The sequence below is a fragment of the Desmodus rotundus genome, chromosome 7 (assembly GCF_022682495.2).
Source record: "Desmodus rotundus isolate HL8 chromosome 7, HLdesRot8A.1, whole genome shotgun sequence".
Lineage (NCBI taxonomy): Eukaryota > Metazoa > Chordata > Mammalia > Chiroptera > Phyllostomidae > Desmodus > Desmodus rotundus.
The window spans coordinates 81,430,091-81,437,459 of NC_071393.1; the positions used below are offsets into that span (position 1 = coordinate 81,430,091).

Here is a 7,369-nt window from a genome sequence, read left to right on the forward strand (position 1 = left end):
GTGGCAAGTGGCAGAGTTTTGTCAACCATCGTTTTGGGGGTTTTTTGCCATTGTTTATTTATTTATTTTTTCCATTACCATTTAGTCCCATTATACTCCCCTCCCCCCCATCACCACACTGTTGTCCATGTCCATGAGTGCTTTTTCATTTCTGATCAATCCCTCCGCCCTTAACCTCCCCCACCCTTAGCTGTCATCCCGCTCTCCATCTATGAGTCTGTCTCTATTTTCCTTGTTAGTTCGGTTTGTTCATTAGATTCCACATATGAGTGAAATCACATGGTATTTGTCTTTCTCTGACTGGCTTATTTCACTGAGCATAATGTTCTCCAGGTCCACCCATGCTGTTGCAAAGGATAACATTTTCTTCTTTTTTTTATAGCCGGGTAGTATTCAGTTGTGTAACTGTCCCATAGTTGTTCTATCCACTTGTCTTTTGATGGATACTTGGGCTGCTCCCATATCTTGGCAATTGTAAATAACACTGCACTGAACAGAGGGGTGTTTATGTTCTTTTGAATTGGTGTTTTGGGTTCCTTCAGATACATTCCCAGAAGTGGGATCACTGGGTCAAAAGGTAGATCCATTTTTAATTTTTTGAGGTGTCTCCATACTGCTTTCCACAGTGGCTGCACCAGTCTGCATTCCCAACAGTGCAAAGGGGTTCCCCTTTCTCCACATCCTCGCCAGCACTTGTTGATAACCATCATTTCTCTCAGTTGAATCTCTTCTCATTCTCTGAGGCTTGGATGGAGCAATGAAATGACACAGAAGGATCAGTTCTCAGTGTTGAAACTTTGAGTACACTGGGAAGCAACTGGGGTAGAGATTTTGAACGTGAGTAGAAGTTCATGGGCTCCATCTTCTTGATGTTAAAGAGGAGCCCATTATGGTCAATTTCTTTTTCTTTAAAAAAATTTTAAACAGCTTTACTGAGATACGATTCACCTATTGAAACTGTGCAGTTTTATAGTTTTTAATATGTTCATTTCTACAACCATCATCATACCATCAGTCAATTAAAGATCATTTATGGTCAGTGTCTATGAAGGCTGAGAAAGCAAATACCCTCATCTCACATTGTATTTAAAATCAGTGTCCTTTTGTTATTAGTTTTACAAGTACTTATTTAAAATGATTTCTCAGAACCAGACAGTGGGTTAGTGATGCCCTGTAACTGTAATACTGCAGCCCGGGGACAGGTACCAGGGTTATCGGTGGGGTCCCGTCTGCTTGCACACACGGTTCTCTGTTGGTCAGTGTGTGCAAGAGCAGACAGCAAAGCCTCCCTGCCCTAGGGCCAGGCTCACTGCTGGATTCCTATTGGTGGTGCTGTGTTTTGCTCTACCTTAAATTCTGTCCTGACTTGGGAAAGCTGAAAATTTCTTACAGCTTAGATCTCTATAGGTTCCAGACACCTCCCCACCCTGCCCCGACCCCCAACTCCTGAGTCCAGGTAACCCGTGGACTCCTAGGCTGCTGCTCACAGCCTCGGCCTCCAGGCTGGAGCTCTTGTTCTTGCTCCCGACCTCTTGCTGTGCTGGACACCTCACCTCTGGGTGCAAATACCTGCCCCTGACACTGGCTTGGCTCATTCCCCTGCCTCAGGTGGGACCCGCTGATCGGCCTCATACTCTGTTGTTGCCATGCCCTGTTTTTTCTTTCTCATTTAGCAGTTTATTGAATAAACAGTCCACCTTTCAATATTAGTTTTTAATATTCGCATAAGTTTGATAGAAAGAGAATGCATGACCTTGAAATACTAGTAGGCCTCTAAGGGGTAACCCAAGACTTGCCAGTAGATTCCCATGTCTTTGTCAGTGAGGAGTTAATGGGGTCAACATGAATATATTTGATTCCCAAAATTCCTTCAGTGACCTGCATATTCTTTAATATTCAGCTTTACTAAGCAGATTTTCTAAAAATAGTATGTGAAGAAGTTATTGCTGTGCCTTAACTTCTGCTTCATTTTCCGCTTCATTTTGATTTTCAACAGCAATAGGGTATGATGCTCTTTCTAAAAGAAACTGTTCCCATTTGGGAATATATTCTTGTACTGATGCCCAGTAAGAGTCTCAAGAGAAACCACCTCAGGTGGTGGAAATGGGTGAATCCGGGCCTGTAGAAACTTTTCTGCTCTTTCTATGTCCTTTAAAAGACTAAGGTTCCTTTTAAATGCAGCCTTAGCTGCTTAAATCTGAGATGACCTTTCCTTGTTTTGATCTCCAAATTTACTCTTCATTTGTTGAAGTGACTTTAATCTTTGCAATACTATTTCTTCATGTCTTTTAGGCGAATTTCTTGAGTGAACAAGGAAGTCACCTCTAGTTAAAGCTGCGTTAGAAGCTTTCTGCTTGGCTGAAGAACCTAGTCCAACTCAGAGGTTGCTCTAAATTTAGGATTGGAGCCTGAAGGCAAACCATCTGGTTGGGTGCAAAAGTTGAAGGTGTCTGCCCTGCGCTGTGATGCTGTAGGACCTCACGCATCGCGCCCCACTCTGACCTCTTCCAGAAAACGCCACACCCTGTTTTGAAATCAGGAGTGATTCTCTGCCCTTATGCTGGGCTATCTTCACCTACTGAAGGTAAAGAAGTCTTATTTCAAAGGTCATATTTCCAAATTCAAAACTTATAAAATTTATTACTAAGACTAGGGATAAACTAGATGGAAAAATAAGCCTTACTGGGGTTTTTTTTGTTATAAAGATGTTTAAAGTGTTATTTATAAAATTGAAATATCCAGCAATGGAGGGTAGTTGAGTGAATTATGAGATATCTCTATGAAATATTACTCAGCTATTGACATTGATGTTTATTAAGAGTTTTAATGATGAGATTCAATGCTTGCAATATAATGCTTGGTCAGAAAATCAGGATTTAAAATTACATGTGAAGAATGATATCAATTAGGTAAAACACACATACACATAAGGAAATAAGCAAAATGTTATTGCTTGATAACTACTGATTTTCTTTTCTATGCTTTTCTGTACTTTCTGAAATGAGTATGTATTCCTTTTATAATCAGAAAAAGGTACCTTAAAAAAACAACTTTAAGGAGAACCAAGATGGCAGCGTAGGTAGACACACTGCACCTCCCCGCACAACCAGAACTGACAGAGAATCGAACAGCAAGGGGGACCGACACCAAGGAAATAGAAAATAAACATTCATCCAGACTGGTAGGAGGGGCGGAGACGGGCACCGGGGTGGAGAGGACTCGCGTGGCTGTGGCGGGACTGAGACTGGCGGAGTGTGGGACAAATGGCTCAGGCAGTCCGAGCACTAGCAGACCCTGCGGCCCCACATTTGCACAGATAAACCCAGAGGGCCAGACTCAGAGTGGCGGAGAGTGGGGCAGGCAGAGTGGCGGGTAGCACCCTGCGGCACCACATTCGCCCACAGATAAACCGGACAAACGGCGGGGAGCAAAGCAGACCGCGCAACCCAGGGCTCCAGCTCGGGGAAATAAAGCCTCAAACCTCTGATTGAAAGCACCCCTGGGGGTTGGGGCGGCAGCAGGAGAGACTCCCAGCCTCACGGGAGAGGTTGTTGGAGAGACCCACAGGGGCCTAGAGTGTGCACAGGCCCTCTTACTTGGGAACCAGCACCAGAGGGGCCCAGTTTGATTGTGGGTAGCAGAGTGAAAGATTGAAATCCCGAGGAGAGTGAGGCGGGCGCCATTGCTCCCACTCGGCCCCTCCCCCTCGTACAGCGTCACAGCACAGCAACCAGCATTACCCCGCCCTGGTGAACACCTAAGGCTCCGCCCCTTAAAGTAACAGACACGCCAAGACAAACAAACAAACAAAAAAATGGCCCAAATGACAGAACACTTCAAAGCTCCAGAAAAAATACAACTAAGCGACGAAGAGATAGCCAACCTATCGGATGCACAGTTCAAAACACTGGTTATCAATATGCTCACAGACTTGGTTGAATCTGTTCGAAAAACAGATGAAAAAATGAAGCCTATGCTAAGAGAAACAAAGGAAAATGTACAGGGAACCAATAGTGATGAGAAGGAAACTGGGACTCAAATCAATGGTATGGACCAGAAGGAAGAAACAAACATCCAACCAGAAAAGAATGAAGAAACAAGAACTTGGAAAAATGAGGAGAGGCTTAGGAACCTCCAGGACACCTTGAAACGTTCCAACATCTGAATTATAGGGGTGCCAGAAGGAGAAGAGGAAGAACAAAAACTTGAAAACTTATTTGAACAAATAATGAAGGAGAACTTCCCTAATCTGGCAAAGGAAACAGACTTCCAGGAAGTCCAGGAAGCTCAGAGAGTCCCAAAGAAGCTGGACCCAAGGAGGAACACACCAAGGCACATCATAATTACATTACCCAAGATTAAATGCAAGGACCTACATCCAAGATTACTGTATCCAGCAAAGCTATCATTTAGAATGGAAGGGAAGATAAAGTGCTTCTCAGATAAGGTCAAGTTAAAGAAGTTCATCATCACCAAGCCCTTATTATATGAAATGTTAAAGGGAGTTACCTAAGAAAAAGAAGATCAAAAATAGGAACAGTAAAAATGACAGCAAACTCACAGTTATTAACGACCACACATAAAACAAAAACGAGAGCAAACTAGGCAAACAACTAGAACATGAGGGTTGTCAATAAGGGAGTGGGAGGGGGAGAGGGGGGTAAAGGTACAGAGAATAAGTAGCATAGATAATAGGTGGAAAATAGACAGGGAGAGGGTAAAAATAGTGTAGGAAATGTAGAAGCCAAAGAACTTATAAGTATGACCCATGGACATGAACTATGGGGGGGGAATGTGGGAGGGAGGAGGGTGGGCAGGATGGAGTGGAGTGGGGGGGGGAATGGGACAACTGTAATAGCATAATCAATAAATATATTTTTTTTTAAAAAAAACAACTTTAAATCCAGTGCAGAGATATTCTACATAGTGGAGAAATATATTTTACATATCATAAAATTTACTTATGTTGAGTCACATGACTGCTTCATTAACTGTTTTCAAAAATGGCTACATTAACTTTTATAAACTCCACCCCAGGATTTAAAGTCTACCTCTTAGCACGGGGATGTGCACCTGGACCTGGCTCTTCCACCCTCTTCTATTCAGCAGATCTAGCTGGTGACTGAGGAGATAATGTTATAAAAGTTGTTTTCATACCTACCCATATTGCCCTATGATATCACTTTAGAAATTACCGAAGATTCCTAAGCAGCCTCCATATTTCCTTAAGCCTCAATAAACAACAAACTTTCTACTTGGCTCTTCTGAGGTGTGGAAATGTCGATCACAAAGAATTCAAGTATTCAAGAATGAAGTACATCATTTGCTGAGTTGCCTGTACCCTTTAGAAATTTTTTATGGTTATTCAACAGGCAGACTCACCTTGAAAGAATCTGGCTCACTGCAGATAGAATCTAATCATCAACAATCCAACATTTGACTCTCTGTCCAATACTCTGCTAGGGGGTGTAGATTGTACAGATGAAACCCTATGTTGTCTTTGCCTTCAAGAAAATTTCAGCTTAGCTGGGAAGATAAAACAAGACACATTAAACAGAACAATTGAGGACTTGACATATTGATGGTGACAATAGTGTGGGTTGTGATAATGACCTAGAAAAATTAAAGCAGACAGGAAAAGTAAGGCAGAGGCTCTGGGATTTCTTGTTGTTGAGCACTTATTGTGTGTCAGGCACTGCTCTTGTTAGTGGAGATGATAGCAATGAACAAAATAGACAAAATACTTACATTCAGCGAGCTTATATTCTAAAACATGACAATAAACAAAAAAAATGAGTGAAACACATAGTATGTTAGATTATGGCAGTGGAGAAACAAAGCAACAAAGTAAGATACGGAGTTGGGTCCGTGCAAATTAAAGTAGGGTGGTCAGGGACCATGCCTCTCTCTCTCTTTTTTAAGATTTTATTTACTTATTTTTAAAGAGAAGGGAAAGAAGGGAGAAAGAGAAGGAGAGAAACATCAGTGTGTGGTTGCCTCTTGCACACCCCTCACTGGGGACCTGGCTGGCAACCCATGCATGTGCCCTGACTGGGAATAGAACTGGTGACCCTCTGGTTTGCAGGCCGGCACTCAATCCACTGAGCCACACCAGCCAGGGCAGGGACCATGTCTCTTAGAGGGTAATATATATATGAGCAAGGAACTAAGGAAATGAAGGAATCAGTCATGTGGCTATCCAAGGGAAGTAGTGTTTCAGGCACAGGAAACTGCAAGTGCAAAGGCAAGTGGGGGGAGCCTGAGTGGAACTCCCTAACCATGTTTTTGTTATAGAAAAGGAATTTTGCATCCTTATTCTTATTTAGTCGTCATATTTTTGAATGTATACCAGAGCATACGTCACAGTGTACTAGGCACACAAATATACCATTTACACATCCATACATATACACACCCAGACCCTCAACTATATGTACTTTCACTGAACCATACACACTTGCATGTACCTGTATTTATCTATGAAACAGTAATTCAAGGATGCAAATGAAGGAGAAAAAGCATGCGCTCACAATATAAGTGTATGAGAGAAAATGACTGGCTAGGTAGGGGAGAGAGTCAAGAGTCTGAAAGTTAAGGAAGAAGGACATGAAGATTCCCGAAGCCCAGGAGAAGACTCATGGCTTTGTACCATGAACTTTGCTTAAACCTATTCTGGGAACCAAGTTACACACATTTTCAACTACTCCGTGGATACACGTCATACTAAAAACCAGTGTTTCATAAACAGGCGCATATGGCGTGAAGAGTTGTTGCATCATCTTTGTTCAGGTTTACACAGACAGGCCCCTTGGCCAGGGTGAACTCCTGGCTTTTAATCTGATGGGCGGTGTCTGCCGGCCCCTCTTCCAGTAGGGTGGTCTGGGCTGAATGAGTTCAGAGCTTTCTGGAAGGGAGATCCAAAAGAAACAAATACAAGGTAGAATAGACAACACATTATTGAAGCTAACACTGCAAATAGGCTGATTGGGATGCACCAATGAATAGGACCAGGGCAGTAAGTGGAAAAAGAAGGGCATGCCTTTCATAGGAGTGGAAATTAGGTATCACAAAGGTTAGCTTTGGTGGCCTCTGGAGTCAGATTGACCTGGGTTTAAATCTCAACTTCCCCCTTAGCAGTTTGACTGTGAACATGTTATTTAGTCTTCACGTGCCTCCGTTTCGTTAACTGAAAGGAACCTGCATAAGAACGGTTGCTCTGAGGATTAAATGAGATAATGTACATAAAGCATTTAGCATAGCTTGGCACACAGTAGGCATTAAAATAATTAATGGGTGGAAGTTGTCTTTTTAAAAGCCAAAAGAGAAACTATTTGCAGTGCTAAAAATAAGCGTTAAGCTTTCCGTGGAG

The 7,369-nt window shown here is 42.5% G+C and overlaps 1 pseudogene; it reads right to left on the reverse strand.

Moving 5' to 3' along the window:
* Nucleotides 1-1,940: 1,940 nt before the first annotated feature.
* LOC112311045 (centrosomal protein 15 pseudogene) lies at nucleotides 1,941-2,486 on the reverse strand (annotated as a pseudogene).
* Nucleotides 2,487-7,369: the final 4,883 nt, after the last annotated feature.